The sequence below is a fragment of the Atractosteus spatula genome, chromosome 10 (genome assembly GCF_055471065.1).
Source record: "Atractosteus spatula isolate fAtrSpa1 chromosome 10, fAtrSpa1.hap1, whole genome shotgun sequence".
NCBI classification, from domain to species: Eukaryota; Metazoa; Chordata; class Actinopteri; order Semionotiformes; family Lepisosteidae; genus Atractosteus; species Atractosteus spatula.
This window is the reverse complement of record NC_142715.1, coordinates 30,326,087-30,345,768: the sequence shown is the minus strand read 5'-3', so window position 1 is coordinate 30,345,768 and position 19,682 is coordinate 30,326,087. Positions and strand designations below refer to the sequence as shown.

Below are 19,682 nucleotides of genomic sequence, written 5' to 3'. Positions count from 1 at the left end.
CGGTTCCACTGGACCAAGAAAACAGAGACGATGCCAACTGCGAAATCCTTTTTCATTACCTTCCTGAGAGGGATCCTGCAGTTGGTGGCCGGAGATCTCTACTGCCTGCAAGACAACAAGGCAGAGAGATACATGGAGGCCTACATGGCCACGGACGCCTCATATGAAAAGGCAACGAAAATGATCAGAGAAAAAGGTAAGCACCCCGGTTACTCTGATTTCAGGCCAGAGCCTATGAGGAAGACAAACCAGAGGACCATCACAGTCCTCACATACAACCCCTACGAACCAATGGAACTGGTAACAGCGTACCTAGGGAGGTATGTAACTGTGGTGGGCAAACTGACGGAGATCAGGGACAGTTGCGGCGTCTGGTACAGCAAACGCCAGTACCGAGTCCACCTGAAAGAGGACCCAGAGGGCGTCGACGATTTCCAGCACCCCCCGGCCCGCTTCAACATCGGAGTCGACAGGGGGTACCTTTACTACCCCAGGATGCCACAAGGAGAACACGTGTGACATCGTCAGATGTCACAACTGTAACAAAGAGGGGCACCTGGCAAAAACCTGCCGGGCAGCCAAAAAGTGCAACAGATGCGGCGCCGAGGGACACCTCCTTCACCAATGCAAGGTAAGCAAACCTTCGTTTGCGCAGGTGGTGGAAGCCAGCAGGCAGAATCCGGTCTCCAAACAAAGGGAGAGGGGTGAGAACAAAGAACCCGCACCTCCCCCGCAGAGAACCAAAACTGCCAAGGCCACACCCCCAGCCACACCAGTGCCACAAGATGGCTGCCAGGACGACAGACAAAATGGCTGACCGGAGAAAGGGCCCTAATAACTCCCAGCAAGAAGGGAAAGAGAAAGCGGGAGAAGAGATGCAGGGCGGATCCACCTTCGGAAGGACAAAAGAAAAGAGTGGTAAGGGAGAACCGTTTCCTCGTCCTAGAGGAAACGGAACTTTCTTCCCCCGAGGCCCAGGAACAACCGGAGGAGGCAGCCCAGGAAATGGAAACCCTCCCCCCCGAGGCCCAAAGACGACAGGAAGTGACAGCCCAGGAAACAGAACTCCCCTCCCCCGAGTCCCACGGACAACAGGAAGAGGCAGCTCAGGAAGTGGAGCCCCCCTCCCCCAAGGCCCAGGAGCAACTGGAGGTCCCCGAAACTCCTGGAGAAAGGGAAGAAAAAAGCCTTCCCGAAGCGGTGGTGGAGAGTATCCTCAAGGAAGACGAGGATTACTTTGAAGCCGCCCTGGAACCGGGAATGATGGTAGGGCTGGACCTGTCCAGCATGTTTACATTTCAGTCCCCAGCGAGACCTGGAGGGAGCCCAGCATATTCCCCCCAGGACCCAATGAGAGGAGTTACATCTAGGCTAAACGGTGCCCAGATGTAGACTCCCAAGTTTTCCACTGTAAGCACAAAGAGAGGAGGTTCAACTTTCACTTGTTTAATCATGATTGTGAAACTTACCTTTCTAACAACTAACGTGAGAGGGCTAATAGACCCGTTGAAAAGACGGGGAGTCTTTCATGATCTGGCCTCAAAGTCTTTCTCAGTTTGTTTCTTACAGGAGGTCCACCTGAAGGATGAAAGCGACAAGCTGGCATTCACCAGGGAATGGACGAAGGGAGAATCATGCTGGAGCGTAGGAGGGGTCCACTCTTCCGGAGTGGGAATCCTCCTCGGAAACCCAGAGATGACGCTGGTTTCCTCCTTCTCGGTGGTGCAGGGCCGGATCCTGGTCGCAGACATCGACTGGAGGGGCAGAAGTTGAGAGCAATTAACGTCTATGCTCCAACAGAAGGAAGTGTTTGCTGACCTGGCCAGCTGCTGCACCACCAACAGACAGGTGGTGCTCGGCGGGGACTTCAACGTCAACCGGGAGAAGGGGAGCGACGCTAGCTCGGCAGAGCTGGAGTCGCTACTCAAGCAGTTCTCCCTGGTAGACGGTTTCAGACGGTGCCGCCCTAACGACGCCGGAACGACACCCGAACCCTGGCGCAGACCTATTGCAGACGGAAGGCAGCCAGGGAGAGGAAGGAAGCTGCACGACTCCAGAGACAACTAGAGGAGGAGTACAGCTCGGCTAACGGGGGAGGAGCCTTCAATTCAGCCCGGGCACAGGACCTGAAGGAGAGGCTCCGCAAACTCAATCAGGTCTGAGGAGCCCAGAAAAAGAGGGTGATCCACGGCCTGAGACGGGGAGATGGAGAGGAAGTGCTGGACGAGAGCGACAAGGTAGAAGCGGCCACTGCTTTCTACACGGAGCTCTTTTCAGAAAAGCAGACGGAGGTGGAGGCAGGCGATGCTTTTCTGGAGGAGCTGAAGGCACGAGTACTGGAGGAGGTGAGGGAGGACTTGGAGGGTCCGATTGCGGCCGATGAGCTGAAGGCGGCGCTCTTGTCCATGGAGAATGGCAAGGCGCCAGGGTCGGACGGACTCCCCAAGGAATTCTACACCTGCTTCTGGGACACCCTGGCGGCAGATTTGGTGGAAGTGGCGCAGGAGATCTTCCGCCTGGGGAAACTCGGAGACACCATGAGGGAGGGCATCATCTCCCTGCTCTTCAAGAGCCCTTAGCAGAGACGGTGAGACGGGACCCTGGAGATACCGGGAGGCGCGGGGGAAACCCTGAAGATCTCCCAGTACGCAGACGACATGACGCTGTTCCTGAGGTCGGACAGGGGGTTGAGGAGGGCCCTGCAGGTCATGGAGCAATACTCCAGAGCCTCGGGGTCGAAACTCAACCGCCGAAAGAGCAAACTGAAGTTCTTCGGGCCCTGGAAGCACAGGACGACGGCGCCGGAGGGTCTTGAGCTCTGCACGGAGCCCCTCAAAATACTGGGGGTTTCCTTCCAGAGCCAGGACAACGAGACCAAAAAATGGACCAAGAGGATCGCCAAGGTGAACGCGAAGCTGGGTCTGTGGAAAACGCGGTCGCTGTCCTACACAGGGAAAGTGATGGTGTTGAAAGCAGACATCCTGCCTGTTTGGTTTACCTGGCGGTGGTGTACCCGCTGCCGGCCAGACTCAGACGAGCGCTGCAAGGGATGATCTTTGGCTTCGTCTGGGGCGGCAAGTACGAGTACATCACGAGAAACCGGATGTGTCAGCCGGTCGAGGAAGGGGGTCGAGATGTCCCACATTTCCCCCTGAAACTCGACTGCATCGTCTACTGCAAGCTCTGTCGGGCGCTGCGGGAGCCCATCGGCCACAAGTACCAGTACATTGTCAGGCTGTGGGTCTCCGTCCCGATGAGGCACTTGGTCCAGTGGTCAAACACTGGGCCCAAGGCAGAGAGGCGACCGAAGTTCTACACCCACGCTGTCAAGTGGAGCAGGAGGTACGAGGCCACGAGACAGCCAGAGCTCTGCACCAACCACAGAGCCCTGTACAAAGAGGTGAGGGGGCATCTGGTCACCAACGAAAGGCTGCAAGTTCCCAGACAAGTCTGGGAAAGGACGCAGCCGAAAGAACTGGACAATCAACTGAAGGACCTCAACTGGATGGCCGTACACAAGAGACTGGCCACCAGAGAGGTCCTCTACAGACACTCGCTTACCAGGAATCCGCATTGCCCCCGGGACACGTGTTTCGTCGAGGAGACTCAGGAGCATGTGTTCTGGAGCTGCCCCTTCGCCAAGGCGGTGTGGGGCAGAATGGACAACATTATGCAACTCCTGGGAACGGGTGCAGTGCTCAGTTACCAGTACATTCTGCTGGGGGCTGGCACCCACCGGACTGGACAAGGGGACACAGGACCTGCGGGGGCTGCTGCTGTCCCTCACAAAACAAGGACTGTGGAAGGCGAGGAACACTCTCATCCGGCACAACATAAAGTGGGGGGCGAGGGAGATGCAGGAGAGGATCCTGGTGGACCTCAGGAGGAGGATGAAGCGCCACGTTGCCAAATGGGGTTTCCCCACGGCGAGGGAGCGCTGGAAAGGACTTTGGGCCCTATACAGGGATTAAAGGACAATAGCGAGTGGTAGGTTTGGAGGGACTCTCTTAATTGCACAAATCCACCCCCACTTGCAAAGATTGATAACGGACAATCAATCTCCGTTCCGCCATTGTTTTTTTAGTACATGGAGTGTTAATATGTGTGAGATGTTCCTTTTGAGATTTTTTTTCCGGAATAAAGTCTATTTTGTAGAACAAAAAAAATCTTATGACAAGGTTTACAAGTTGTCTGTTGAACTACATTCTCATAGGTGTGGTCACATTCCAGGTCATTTGTTTACGTTTTTTGTTTCTGGTGCAACTGTTAGATGAAATGTGCTAATATGTAACCTAACTCCAGTGTGAATAACTAGAAGAGGGGAGCAGCTCCATTCCAGACCAAGAGAGCTTTGAGATTGGCTGGGCCAGATCTCTCATTTGCATATCTGATTTGGAAATACAACACTAAACCCCCTTCTTGCATGGATTTAACTTGCACCCAAGAGTCCCCTAATGTGTATTGCTACTTATTTTTTTATGATAAGTGGCGATTACCAGTTGACAGGTTTTATTTGTTGAATTATAAATGGTTCTGTATTATCACCCTGAATGGCCTGTACTCAAGGTTTGGTAGGGTATGTGTTTTCATTTCATTTACCAAATTGAATTTTTGCTCTTTTAGTATTTGTCTAGAAGGTTTTCTGAAGTCAGAAAGCCCATTTTTTTTTGTGAAAAAAGATTCTGTATTAATGTTAATATTTCTCATACAACATAAATAGGGTCTTTTATGAATAAAAAGATCTTGCACTTGGAAATCTTGATAAAGCTGTGTGCTTCCATACACTCAAGCAGTTTTGATTCCTAATATTTGACCTTAGGTGTGGGAACGGGTCTTTTTTGCCATTTGATTTCTAATTGATCAGCACAGTATAGAAAATAGACCCATAAAGCAACCTCAGCAGTGACAAATGTCACTGGGTCACTTGGGTTTATACGTCGGGGTCCAGTAGTGAAGCTCTGCTCCTGTTTAGCCTCCGAAGCCGTACAGGGTGCGGCCCTGGCACCTCAGCGCATACACCAAGTCCATGGCGGTGACGGTCTTCCTCTTGGCGTGCTAGGCATGCTCGGTGCAGGTGACGTTCTCCAGGAACACCTTCAGCACCCCACGGGTCTCCTCGTAGTTCAGCCCGGAGATCCGCTTCACTCCCCCATGGCGAGCCAGGCGGCGGATGGCGGGCTTGGTGATTCCCTGGATGTTGTCGCGGAGAACCTTACGTTGACGCTTAGCGCCTCCTTTCCCGAGTCCCTTTCCGCCTTTGCCTCTTCCAGACATCTTCTAGTTATCAGCTGTGAACACGACACACACTGCTCATCTTTGATGTATAATAGACATCTTTCTTTGATGTCTATTATACATCAAAGAAAGATTTTTATAGGTGTAGAAACTAGTAAATAAAGCCAATGATTTGTTTTAGAAATGTATTCTTAAAATATACAATTATTCACACCTGAACAATATGTAGTTCAAATTATACATTATATACAATATTGTATTCAAATGTCTAATCATCATAAAAAACACAACTAGTAAACTTCAGTTACAAATTCTAGTAACATCGCAATATATATATAGTAATGACAAACACAAACTAATTACATGAACACGCTAATATTTAACTCAAAACCACATTTCGATTCAAATATAAATTTTTAAAATTTACAACTTCTTTATTTCCACGAAAATATTATTAATGTAGCACAAACGCTACTTTCTAATAAAGACAGAAAGAAAATGTTTGTTTTGTGTCTACTGGTGATCCTCCTCTCGATACTAATGAAATGTTTAATATGAGCCCTCGAGAAAAAAAAGGAGTCAATTTCCGCCTGGAATGATTGATGCCCCATCAAACATTTTGTAATATCCCTGGAAGTTTATACAGTAGAATCCTGGTTCGTGGCTTAAATTCAAGGTAAATGAGACTAAGGAAACGAGTTGGAAACTTGATGTCGAAGTGGGATTTAAATCACCCATTTCACATTTTACTTCATTGGGCAGTATGTGCCAGAGAGGAATCCCACAGTATCCCTTCAATAGCTCAGTTGGTAGAGCCGGGGACTGTAGGGGGGTCAGCAGGGAATCCTTAGGTCGCTGGTTTGATTCCAGCTCGAAGGAAGGTGCTTTTCATGTACTTTAATCAAAGAGTTAAAAAAGCAAATCTGTTTTATTCAGACATTGATCAAAAGCTCAATAATCGACGAAGCAAAGGCTCTTGTTCCGAATTCAGCCCACGTCTGATTGTCTTGTTTTGGCCAAGATCTGATCTTTGAATTAAGGGACTACACTGTCTGCTTTGTAATTCAAAAATACATACAAATGTCAAGTTTTTTGTAGATATAAAGGTGTTCTCTGTTTTCAAAGGATAGTTACTTAATTGGCATAATGATTTGGTATTGATTTTGTATCGTTGTATTATTAAGTTTGTGCTTTCTGTGTTTGTATCGTATTGTGAACTTATTTTTTAAACAAATGCTTACAAAGGCAAACAAAGCCCACATCTGTTTATACCAGCGGTGAATTGTACATTTTTATTAAGTACAAGCTACTGTGCTCTTCTTGGAGTATAACAGGTTCGATATAAAGTGGCAAAAATATAAAAGGGGAAAATACCCCAGACTGCATGTAAAGCCCTCGTTGTGACTCTTTTAGATAAAATGGCGTACTATGCACAAAATGTTGCAGAAACACAATCTGATATTTTGATACAGGTAGGCCAGTGCTTCCAAAGCATGCAGGTGTAGAACAGGACTTAATGCATTTTTATACAAAAATTTGTATTCTATATTCTGGTCGCTTGCAGATTAGAATGGCATATGTTTAGCAATAATATTATTTATGGTACCTGAAAGTTTCAGGTTGTTGCACAAAGCTAAGGTATGCGTATACGTGATCTGACAACTGGAATCAATTTCCTGTCGTTAAACTCTGTTTATTTTTAAGTTGAGGCCCAGGATCCAAATCTTCAGTTCTGATTTTTTAAAGTGATATCTTTCCTTCCTGTCGTGGAAGTCACACGATGTGAGCAATTGTTTTTTTTACGTTGTGATCCAAAGAGCCTCAGACGCACAGTCTAACAGTAACCAAACCAGAATGGATTCTGCTGGGAGCCGGGCTGAGCTCATTTTCACTCCCTGTGCTGAAAACAGAATTATTTCTTCCCCGAACATCGTCTACAGATCACTTGTGCGCTTTTAACCTTCTCGCAGCTACGGGCGAGAATGACGCTCATGATATGAAGGCACCCGCTGGAACACATTCTCTAACTCTCACAATCGCGACAGACATCGCTTTTTAAAAAAAAAGTAGATATAGCCCTGAAAAAAGCATTAGCTTTATCAGTTTTTACATTAATCTATTTTGAATCAAAGTTTGATTTTTTTATTGCATTTTACATTATAATTATAATAATCATTATTGCTTACACTTATATAGCGCTGTTCTGGATACTCCACTCAATGCGCTTTACAGGTAATGGGGACTCCCCTCCACCACCACCATTCTCCTGAATGATCACAGAGAGTCAGGACCTCGGTTTTACGTCTCAGCCGAAGGACGGCACCTGTTTACAGTTTAGTGTCCCCGTCATTGTACTGGGGTATTAGGACCCGCATGGACCGCAGGGTGTGCGCCCAGCGACAAAAACCAGACGTGTGTCGGGCTCGGCTGCGAGCAGGACAATCACGTCACGGGGACAAAGTAGAGGAAATCAAAACGGTTCTATAAAAGACCCGTGTCAGCTGTTGGTTTGCACTCTGGACTCTAAATCCTCCGATCTGATTTTAAATCTCTCTAATACCTGAGCTGCGGCTTCTTCCGAGTATTTATTCGTATACTTACTATGTGTAAGTGTATAGATGAAACCTTTCATATATTGTTCAGTTTAAATCAAAATGCTTTACTAATACAAGAGAGAAGTATAGTATGAAGAATGTGACAAATGTATGATTTCTTGGAACAAAACGGTTTTTATTTGCGTTCGAAATGAAGCGGAATTTTAGCGCGACACACAAACCCTTTGTCTTTTTTAGAGTGATTTTTAAACAGACAAAAATGTAGAAAACGTGTTTTTTTAGCCCTACAATAGCAGGGTCAGTGACGTAATGAATAACGCGTCAGGCCTCGCGTCAGAAAATTATAGGTTCGACTGCCGTCTGGCTTGTTGAGTTTATACCACTTACATTCTTTTATATAAATGAACTGCACCTGAAAGCTATAGAAAACACTTTGGGTAAGTTGTCTGCAGCCTCATGCGAATTTCGACAACTTACCCAAAACACTGTACTGTCTGGAGATCAGCTCCAGCTCTGAACTCAATTGCAATGAAAAACCATGCGTAACAAAACTGGAGAATAGCTGAACTTGTGCTCAGTTCGGTGATGAGGGATCAGAACTGTCCTTGTTGTAATTAGCACGAACTGCACAGGCTCTGAATCAGACCATGTCAATTAGTCTGATCAGTGTAGGACACATTAATGTAGAATTATTAATAGGTTTATTAGTTAGTTCAGGTTTACCCACCTGAACTAATGTAGAATTATTACTTGGTCTGTCTCTTGTTTGTATATAAATGAATGTCTCTGACAACTTAATGTTAGTTTTTAATTTAGTTTTACGATGTAGGTCAGGCATTGACATATGCAAGAGTATACGAAATGTCTCCTGATTCAACTCATGTTCTATAGGAGATTGGCGATTCCTCCTGTTTCTCGTACCACAATATCAGAACAGAAGCCCGTGTCACCCAGCTGTAATTCAAGATCGACTCGCATCTTTATCCCTGTTTTGTTCGTGATCATTATTTTCTTTAGTTATGATCAATATTGAACTTTTTCTAAATGAAATGACAATAATCAAACATGCAGGCAGATTTTTGAAAAGTATTCGGAATTGACAGGGTGCCCCTTTGGAACAGTCGTCAGAAAATGTGAGAAAATGAAAGTTATGTAAGCTCTCACACAAAGCATTGAAGATTGGAATCTGAGTGTAAGAAAGCTACCCGTCTCCCAATGATAGGCAGGGATACACACCATGACTCGAATAGACTCAGCGAACTTTAACACCTATGATATTACGAGTGCTTTGCACGTGTCGAACTTCAAAAAGGAACTACTACAACAGTTGTGGACATAATTCAATACCACCGGCAAAGTCCAATGCCGGCAACGTCTGAGAAAATAATGTTCACTCATGGAATTTGGTCTTTGAATGGCTGGCGGGAAAATTCATTTATACTCCTGTTGCACCCTCAGCTGAAACATGTTAAAATAACAACGCAGATTTGTTGGAGAACCTGACAAGAATTATTGGGTTAGCACCGTATGTATTCTGGTATATTTACTTTAACTTTGATATAAATGTAAACATGCATGCTTACATGTATAATCTGATAATTGTCTGATTAAACATGTATAATCTATTGTAATTTTAAAATATGTTAGCTGAGGATGCGAGGGGGCTATTATACCTTGTGAAACACGCAAGGAACTATAAAAAAGGCTGGTATTTGAATAAAATTGGCGATCACAAGAAAACCACAATTTATGTGGTGTTATCATCAATATCCTTCAAAATCTACGTTCAAATGAAGGATTTGAAGAAACTATGAAAAAAGCAACAGTGGTAGCAGAGGATTTTGATTTTTGCTCTTCAAGTCAATAGATCACCGTAGAGTTGCGCCCCTACAAACAGCACAAAGGATGAAACCCACCTCCTTCGTTATTGCTATGTTTGTGCCGGTGAAAGTAGCGTTTGTGCTATTGAAAGCATCTCGGAAGTTGAAGGTGCAGTCACTTCCACATGTCATGATATCATTAGATCCGATGACAAGAGCTGAAGTCCCTGGCATTTTCCAAGCCAGTAATGTGAGGAAGATGGATATGGAGGAAGGTAGCGTGGCCGAGCGGTCTAAGGCGCTGGATTTAGGCTCCAGTCTCTTTGGGGGCGTGGGTTCGAATCCCACCGCTGCCAAATGTTAATGTTTTAAGACCTGCAATACGATCAGTAAAAGCGCTTTTTGTTAGGCTGCAGGAGGTGTTTAGAGATAGACTTTCTAAAAGACAGGCTTAACATCAAGGCAGAAAAAATATTTTGTTTTCTCAACAGAAATTCTCTTTGGCACGTTCAGCTTTATGTAGGGAACAACATCTGCCGAGATTACATTTGAGGGAGTGCAGATGATAGTGTACCGGCAAGTACATTTACTGTAATATTGGCTGTGGTGGTGAGCTGCTTTTGTCTGTGAAACTTTTAATTCTTCACGCCGAATCGTTGGCAGGGGTAAAGCTTATTAAATCTTTGAACATAGCGCTCCATCAGAAATACTTTGTTCGTGATCAAAAGAGATCAGAGGATTAACTTCATGATTTCACATAGCATACCTTACAGGAAAGATTTAAAAGGGGAATTGATTGTGCTTCTTGATGTTGTTCCTGTGGTTTCCTTGGATACAAAGGTGAATGTTTTTTGACGTTCTGCTAGAGTATCCACTGGGTGGGCTTTATCAATTAGCTCGGATAGGTCATCAGTGCTCCGTCTCCGGAAAATAATCAGCACTGTCGTTTTTTCCTGTGCTGTCTTTTAAAACATATAAGATCACGAGTTTACAGATTTCTCCAAATAACAACTATACATTTTAACCCAGCGGTTAGGATTCCTTCAATCCAATAGTTTTACTCTGGGTAAAAAGCAGCGAAATATATAGAGAGATGATATTCAAAGATTTCAACGTTCTTGTTGGATATATCGCTCAGAATTCCTAATATGATTTTGAGTTCAGTTTTGCTTTACTACTTTCAGAGTCTTTTATTGACCTTGCTGAAGCAGAGAAGTGACATAATCACAAATGCGACCTACCTGTGCTGCTGTTTTTGGTTAATAATGATTATTGAGAGGGAAAAAAAAACAGCTCCTTGCATTAAGAGCAAGAGCAACCAACGCGCTCGCTTGTTGAGTTGGGTTTTTTTCCGTGGTGCTCTTCCTCAGATGTAAAGTTATTTGGTGAGCAAGGACCTCTGAGAAGGAGCCTGAATCCGTCAAGAACTGAGAAATCCTAATATCGCACTACTGTCTTGTGTACAGAGATCTGCTTCTTCCTTTTTGAGTGTTTTGGTGTTTAAGAGCACACTTCCTACCTCGAATGTTAGTTTCAGGAGATGTGCTACCGGATAACAGATTATCTTGAAAAGGTTTGGGGATGCACTGGCTGGGATTAAAACCTGGCAATTTTTTGGAAGTCATCTGTACTACCAACACACTTCTAAGAAGCACCCGCACATTTTCGCAATCCTCTCTCTCACCTACAGTACAAAGTTATGAAGACACAGACGACCAATGAAAACTAATTTGATTCACTCAAGGTTTCACTCTTCTGTTGTGATGTTGTTTTAATTAGTGTTAGCTGTGATGAGGTGTTGTTTCTGTCTCTTAAAGTTTAAGAGTCTGCTCCTTTCTTCCTGGTATAGAAATAACATGTTCCATCTTTGTTTACAAACACCACTGTAAATTATTTGTCCATCTCTAAAGCCTGTGTTTATTGAGAAGGCAATTCAAAAGCACATATTAAATAAGAACACGATCCTTCTTGTTACCATTCCCGTGGTTGGAGCGTTGTTTCGCCCTTTAACGTTCTTCTACAATATTTACAGACAGGGCTTTATCACTGGAGTTGTGTGCATCGGTCCATGAACATCAACTGTACTGCTGTATTTCTATGCGTAATTTAATCACAAGCACTTAAAAGATGAAAAAAGGTTTCAAAGAAAACATAATTGAAAGACAGTCGAGTAAGGAGGTAGAAAAACGTACCCCCTTGTTGAAGAATCAACCACCATCGCCCATGTGACTGGATATAAAAATAAATTACTCATTTTGCCCAGTCTCTGGAAGCTTCGATGCGATTATTTTCCCTTCCTTATTTCTTCATTCCCATGAATTTACTTTGTAGTAGAAGAAACACGAAAGTGGGAAACTGCAGGCATTCTTCGTGAAGGGTGGATTGTGTTTAGTGAACATACAGATGCAGCCATTCAAAATGGGTGGGGTATTTTGCGGCATACCCCGGTGGGCGTGTCGCGGTATCACGCGGTGTCACGCAGTATCACGTGGTTAATCACGTCATTTGACGTCATGCCGGAAACTATCCAGTGTCACCTTGTAAAACCGCCAGGGGGAGCTTAACCTCTCATGTACAACATTTGAGCTTTTAATTTTGAACTGTGTATTACAGCATGTTAATTATCAGTCATTAAAATGTTGGTATATTTTATGAAAGCAAGATTGCTCAGTTGGACAAAAGTACACAACCTACCTTTATCAGAAATATTTATGCATCCAAGGCTTTACCGAAGATATTACTAATAGTATTAATAATGAATGACTCTGGACAAGCTGTGTACTCAAAGTATAATTTCTTTAGCACATTTGTACAAGCACTTGGAATCTGTCCAAGCCATACTTTGTCAGGCATTTTGTTTTACTTCAACGGGCATAAAAACTCCCTTGCTTTTAACAGGGCGTTTCATAATTTCTAGCTACGAAAATGATTTAAAATGCGACACTTATCATTCAACTAGAGCTCAAAATGTCACAAGGATCCTCAAGAGCACAGCAAAGACTGTATTAAAAGATACTTGTATGAGATACATGTGAATCCAGGCTTTTTTATCAACGCTTTCTTTTCCGTATACCAGATTTTATGGAACCACTTCAGAAGGGTGTCAGCCAGTCAGATTCCAGGAATCGGTACTTTAAAGGAAAAATACACACCGGTATTCCATTTCTCCGTAACGATTTTAAGCATCGAAGTATTTAACTAGCATGTGAAATAGCGTGTGAAAAAGTGGTAGTTTTAAGCTTTTCTGCTAATATAATATGGAATCGCGTATCTAAAGAATTTAATAACGATATGATTATATTCATGTGCTGCGACAGGGCTGTGTAGTGCTGTTTCACCTCTCTTTTCTTGTGACTTCCCTTGTAGCCTACTGGTCTGCGTGCCTGATTACCAACTCCTGGGTTGTGTGTTCAAATCCAGCTGATGCTGGACTTTTCTTTTAACAAACATTTCTTCGAAAAAATAGAATAGCGATATTATGGAAAATCAATTGACTTTTTTATTTCAAAATATCACAACATGATCGATTCTAAGTCATTTTTGGTAACAATGAATAGTCACCTTCTTCCCTTGTGACAACGGTCCCTGCTTCTGCTTCCTGCTTCTATTGTGTGTGTGTCTGTAATAGAGTAAATTTTTATAGAGAAATGGAGGCTGGACAGTATGCGTTACAATATAAACATTTATATTGATTTAAATCGTGTTTTGATTTAAATCTCAAACGCGTGTTTAATTATATGTGTTTTTTTATCATAATCAGGCTAATGCAACATAAATTGATACAGTATCTTTGTCTTCTAAGTATCTTAATAAACTTTCAGCATAGCTTTCTACCCGTTTAGATTTATATTTCTTGGGATTTTGGGATCAAACGTGGAAGGATTAGATTGTAATCGTTTTTATTTTTCAAATACGTTTTAGAAAAGTGTAATCTATACCTGCCCAGACTGTACGCCTTCCTAAACCTCGCCTTTCACTCCTGTCCTGCTCTTCCCCAGGCACCCCAGCCGGGCACTCTTCGGCCTCTGCCCGGGACGAATGTATATTTTGATATTTACACCCGGCGCGGCACCGAGGGAGCATCTGCATTTATAACTTAGTTTTTAAAATTAGTCAAGCAATATGAAGCATCTCCTTTTACTTTTAAGTCCCTTAAATACATTGAGCACAGCTTTCTCACCACTTAAGATTGCTTTTTGATACCATCCTTACACAAAGCAGAAACTTTCCGATGACATACAGTACAAGTGGAAAGATTACAGATTTTAATCGTCTTTAATTTTGTTACGTTATACGTTTTAGGAACGTTTCATCTAAACAAACACCACAAAACTATTCTCGATTGTATTTTTGAATGTTATGTCACACCTACAGTAGTTCACTGCTATAAATACATCGAATTAAGAAAGTTATGTGTAGCACTTTAGATCTTTTTTTCTGAACCAGGGAAAATCTGATCATGTTTCTCTATAACAATAATAAAAAACTTTATTTTACATATCACCTTTAAAAGTGGCATCTCAAAGCAATACAGTAGATCGAAAAACAGTTAAAAGGGACCAAAGTAAATACCAGACAAACGCAAACGCGTTTTTAATAAAATGCTTTTATTCATTCAGCAGAGAGTGAGAGGGACATCCAGCAGAGAGAGACACACACACCGGTTTCCATTGACAAAATAGTTTTTTTTCAATTCCTCTTGTCTAACAGGAATGTTTTGTTTGTGGACAGACTGTTAGACTAGAGGAAAAGAGAGCCTCCTTCTACGAAGCATTTCGTTGATCCGATCACGAATTCTTTTCCAGTCGCACGCAGTAAGGGTTGAGAATCTCCGATTCACCATGCTACTAATGGTTTCCCGGAGATTGCAAGGCAAGGCACTTTTGCCTCTGGACCCATCGAAATTTACAGACGTGGTCCACCCCCAGTAAATTTCAAAAGTCACAAGATTTCGAAACACGAGGGCGGCGTAGCGGTCGGCTCTTGCTTTCCCGTCTATGCCGATGCACTGCAAGTACAACCCCCCCTCCATCTCCTGGGTGATGGGTAACAGTTGGACATCTGGGAGAATTATTCATCCCACTGGCGTCTGTGAATTCCGCTGTGCTTCCTGGGGGGAGATAGACGGCGGGGACAGCATCAACAAATTCCTGCGCGGTGGTGAGCGGAGAGGCCGGGATGGAGTGTCCTGAGGAGGTGTGTGCTCTGCGGGGGGCAGAGCTTCCGCCAGGCATTGCAACCTGCGCGGCGGGGAGAGGCACTTTTCAGGAGACAGCTGCTCAACTGTTTGACTGCTGGAACATACTGTCTCCTTCCTCTGCATTTTCAGGAGTGTCTCTAGCCTCCCAATCCTCCCCAGTAATGCATCGTACTGCTCCCGCTGCTGCAGAAATGTCTCCACACAGGTGCTGCTTCTACAGGTTGGCACCCTGGCCAGTGGCCGAGAGCAGAGACCCACGGCCTGTGGCAAAATATCATATTTCATGTAAGAAATAAAGTCACACAGTAGTATTCATCAGTCGCGGAACAGACGTCTAAATAAGCTTTTCTTTTTTTCCATCTTACCGCTTTCTTTTTTACTGTCCTGGTGGTAGATTTCGAAGATCGTTTCACCCGTGCGGTGTTTTCTTGAAGAACAGGCTACGAAGAAATAATTATAATTGAATTTAAAATTCAAAACGGCAATAATACCTTGTAATATGCACTGTAATCACGTATTTCAGATGAAGTCTGCTGTATTTGCTTACCCTTCGCTCTTTGGAAGCTGGGGCGGCAGAAGCACCCCGTCTCTTCCCGTAAAAGGTCTTGGTCTCCATACTGTACTGTGGTCGCTGTAGTGCAGGTTCGCAGTTTTTTTTGTGATGGGAGCTCACCCAATCCCTTGGTGTTTTTATGCTATATTCACATGTACGGCTAGAATGTTCATTGTCTTCCAATGAAAGGCGGTGCCTTTTGCCGAAGTCGGGAGACATTAGAGGCTTGCCACACCCGGACTGTTAAACCAACGCATTAGCACGTCAAAGCCCATTGAGGACCCGGGCGCAATAGTTGCTTTGTCCCTTGATTTACTGATCTGCATTAATTATGGAAATCGAGTTCCTGCTCTTTGCAGACGACCTGGTCCCGCTGTGGCCCACAGAACAGAGGCTGCACCAGAACCTGGCACTGCTGGAGCAGCACTGTCAGACCTGGGCGCCGACAGTCAATCTGGACAAGACCAGAGTTATGGTTTTCCAGAAAAAAAGCCAGACCTCAGGGAAACAGGTACAAATTCACACTTAACAACACATTAACACCTAACAACGGGAGCAGGGACGAATTAGGCCAGTACCCACTATTGTTAAACATACAGAAAAGAATATTAAAGTATTGAATATTAGTATTGGCTTTAGTATTAGCCATACAGAACATTAAAGTGCCCCTTTTCTATTCAGCGGGTGCCTGAGCCGCTGTGTCCTATCTTCTGACAGTCGCCGTTGTGAATGTCTGTAGAGTGTATCTTATTTTTAGTACTATATTTATCTAAATATATCTGATTTATCTCTGATTCTAGCCTTGCAACGCTTTGAGGTGTGTAGTGTTTCATAGCCGTTCAGGGACGCCAAATATGTAATCATAGTGGCTCTCTGAAGGCACCAGTTCTGTAGGGTTTGGGCATTTACTGAGACAATTATTAATTGTAGCAGTAAATCACAAAGTTGATTCTATTGATGGCCTTAGAATCCAACCATGCGACATAACTCAAACAACGCACACACACAGGTACTAATACACGAGGATACATTTATTAATACATAGAATATGCATGTAAACCTAACAGATCTTATCGAGAGGGTTATCAGAATACAAAAGGTATATATTCAATCAGTTACGAAGTGTTACACATATCAAGAGGACATACGTTCAGTATATCATTCATTAAGACCGTTTCATAAATGAACTTGGTTATAACTTCTACATTAGATACTCAAAACAAGTACATATCTCTTAGGAATTAAATTGATATCAACTGGTTGGGATAGCAATTGAATTCTCGAGCTGTAATGCATTGAAGTTGAATACTCATCCAATCTCTGGGGATTCAGATCTCCTGCGGGCTTAAAGAAACAGTTGCAGGCTGTTGCTGTCCAATCCGCGCTCTCTAGCTGTGTGCCAGGCTGTGCTGTGCGGCTTGCGACGGTGCGCTGCTGATGCTCACTGACCGGCTAGTTAGTGTTGGCTTTAACTAGCAAAGTTTGTGCACAGGAGAAAAGATGACTGTGGGTCCCAGCAGGTCAGGAAGAGGACCGGTTCGTTCCTGATGAAGCGCTAGTTCTGAATAATGATTCAGCTGTCCACAGTTCCGACCTGTTCACGAGGCCTGCTGCTGTTGCTAACCTCGGGTGGATCCTTTGGTTACTCTCTGGCAACCTCCGCTCTAGACTCTTAGAACAAAGGAAAGTTCTGGCACTCGGACACACTGGCCATTCCGTGGTTGTCCGGGCTGAGTCTCAGGATGGTCAGGAGGCGCGCTGCGAGAATGTCCTGCCCTTGGGAGCCTTCTGCTCCTGGGCCGTCCTGCCCTGGAATTCTCCTTTGAATTCCCTTTAGAACAGTCCAAAGAAGTCCACTCCTGAATCTTACTGAATCTCCCGAATCTGAATCTGAATCTCTGTGTTGCCTGTTTTTACCTGGAGGAACTTCAGCTCGTTGATTGGCTGAAAGTTCCATGGGCATCAGAGTCCCACGTGGGTTACTCAGCCCTACCAGTCCCTGATTGGTTGATCAAGGTGAGATATGAGTCACTTAGTCCTGACACTTAGTAATGCAGTCCAGATGTCCATCCGGCACTCCCTAGACTGATAGGCGCCAGTGGATGACCATTGATCATGATAGCCAGACTTAGCTAAGTGCATCCCCCTTTGGGAGCTGTCCTAGGAAACCTTAAATCACCCTGCACTAATGGTCTCTCTGTGGCTGCTCCACAGAGATGAACAGAGAAATGGGGCCTCATTTGGGAAGCTCAGAAACACTTAATTCTGCCTTATTATTAAGCCTCGCCGCTACACGTGTGACATCAAACACCTTTCAACCTCAGTGTCAATCAGTGTCTCACTGTGTAAGACATCTCCCATGGCAGCCTTGAGGTAAAAGCTTCCTGCTTTTCCTCTGTGTTTTACTGCCTGCTCTGTGACTTCAGGGGTGGAGTCACCACTCGCTTGGGAGTGGCTGACCTCATCCAGGCAGGAACCCTTCCGCTCAATCAGATAGACTGAGGGAGTGGGAGGGGGCGGGTCTCCGCCTCCTCCAGTGGAGAGTATCAGCTCATTCACGCTTCCGGCAACCTTGGGGAGCGGTTGTCCCTGTCCTAATAAAGCTTGTTCAAGCCTGGCCAGGCGGGCGGCTACTGAATCCTTTTGTTCAGCCTTTTCTAGCCCTTTCCCTCCCCCGGTGTTCTCATGGCACTTAGGACGCTGGGTGCGGTCCTGTGTGCATGCTTTGGAACGGGGCTTAGCCAGCTCAGGAGCCTGTGCTCCTTCGAGCAGGAGGGAATTAACCCTGCTGGCTCTGACGGCGAACACAGTCGCTTTAGCAGCTTTTTGCTCAGAGCGACTTTGGACATCATACTCCCAGGCTTTCTGCACGAATCTCTTAATATCAGTCATTTTCATGGTCTGTGCATCTGTATGCATTAAGATCATCTTTCTGACTGATGGGTGGAGATTTGCAATGAATAAACCCTTGAAATGTATGTTCTCTTCGCAACCCTCATCATTTCGCCCTGCAAAATAAGTTCGTCTAAGTCTCTCGTAATATTCGCGAGGGGACTCTGCTCTCTCGTGCTTAATGTTAAGAGCGGCGGCTATCGCGGCAGTCGGGTCAATAAACGCACTGTATTCTTCGATAAGTGCATGACAAAGCTGTTCAAAGTCATTACAGACTTCTTTCATTTGCCTAGCCATCCAGTCATGTACAGCTCTGCTGGTAGTTTTCCTGACCAGAAACACTTTCTCCTGTTCTGTGGCGTTTGGCAGGTACTGCAGGTTATACCTGAGGTCTTGAATATAACTCTCGATATTATTCTCTGACACTGCGGGGTCAAATCTCTCTATGTCCTTCGCTAGCTCTCTCAGAGAATGGAGATTTATTCTTCTAGCTTCTCCGCTGACGGAGATATGGAAGAGATCGTGGTCAGACTTGTCGCTGCTAGAGAGAGTGCTTAATAGCGACTCGAATTCAGACCTTTTAGCAACCATCGTTAAAATTAAAGAGTAATACTTTTAAGTACGAAATCACAGTTTTACCACAGAAAACCACAAGATCAAATATGCAATCAACCCGGTAGATTGCAACAGATCACAAAACAATCAAGCACTGCTTAAAGAGCAAGGGGAACTTTTTCTTTCGGCTTTCAGCACACTGTATTATCGTGTATGAAACCCGCGGCGTTTTATATGAATTATTCCGCTTGGTTGATTCATTTCAGTCTTGCCACGCCGGTCCAGGGACGCCAAATATGTAATCATAGTGGCTCTCTGAAGGCACCAGTTCTGTAGGGTTTGGGCATTTACTGAGACAATTATTAATTGTAGCAGTAAATCACAAAGTTGATTCTTGCGATGGCTTTAGAATCCAACCATGCGACATAACTCAAACAACGCACACACACAGGTACTAATACACGAGGATACATTTATTAATACATAGAATATGCATATAAACCTAACAGATCTTATCGAGAGGGTTATCAGAATACAAAAGGTATATATTCAATCAGTTACGAAGTGTTACACATATCAAGAGGACATACGTTCAGTATATCATTCATTAAGACTGTTTCGTAAATGAACTTGGTTATAACTTCTACATTAGATACTCAAAACAAGTACATAACTCTTAGGAATTAAATTGATATCAACTGGTTGGGATAACAATTGAATTCTCGAGCTGTAATGCATTGAAGTTGAATACTCATCCAATCTTTGGGGATTCAGATCTCCTGCGGGCACAAAGAAACAGTTGCAGGCTGTTGCTGTCCAATCCGCGCTCTCTGGCTGTGTGCCAGGCTGTGCTGTGCGGCTTGCGACGGTGC

General features: G+C 44.4%; 2 non-coding genes and 1 pseudogene across 2 annotated transcripts; 2 read left to right on the top strand and 1 right to left on the bottom strand.

Moving 5' to 3' along the window:
* Positions 1-4,605: 4,605 nt before the first annotated feature.
* Positions 4,606-4,661, top strand: LOC148827879 (U7 small nuclear RNA). The gene has a single exon (XR_016093261.1). It is a non-coding gene; the product is annotated as a U7 small nuclear RNA (small nuclear RNA).
* Positions 4,662-4,968: 307 nt separating this feature from the next.
* On the bottom strand, positions 4,969-5,274 carry LOC148827878 (histone H4-like; annotated as a pseudogene).
* Positions 5,275-9,884: 4,610 nt separating this feature from the next.
* trnal-uag (transfer RNA leucine (anticodon UAG)) lies at positions 9,885-9,966 on the top strand. Its single transcript has one exon. It is a non-coding gene; the product is annotated as a tRNA-Leu (tRNA).
* Positions 9,967-19,682: the final 9,716 nt, after the last annotated feature.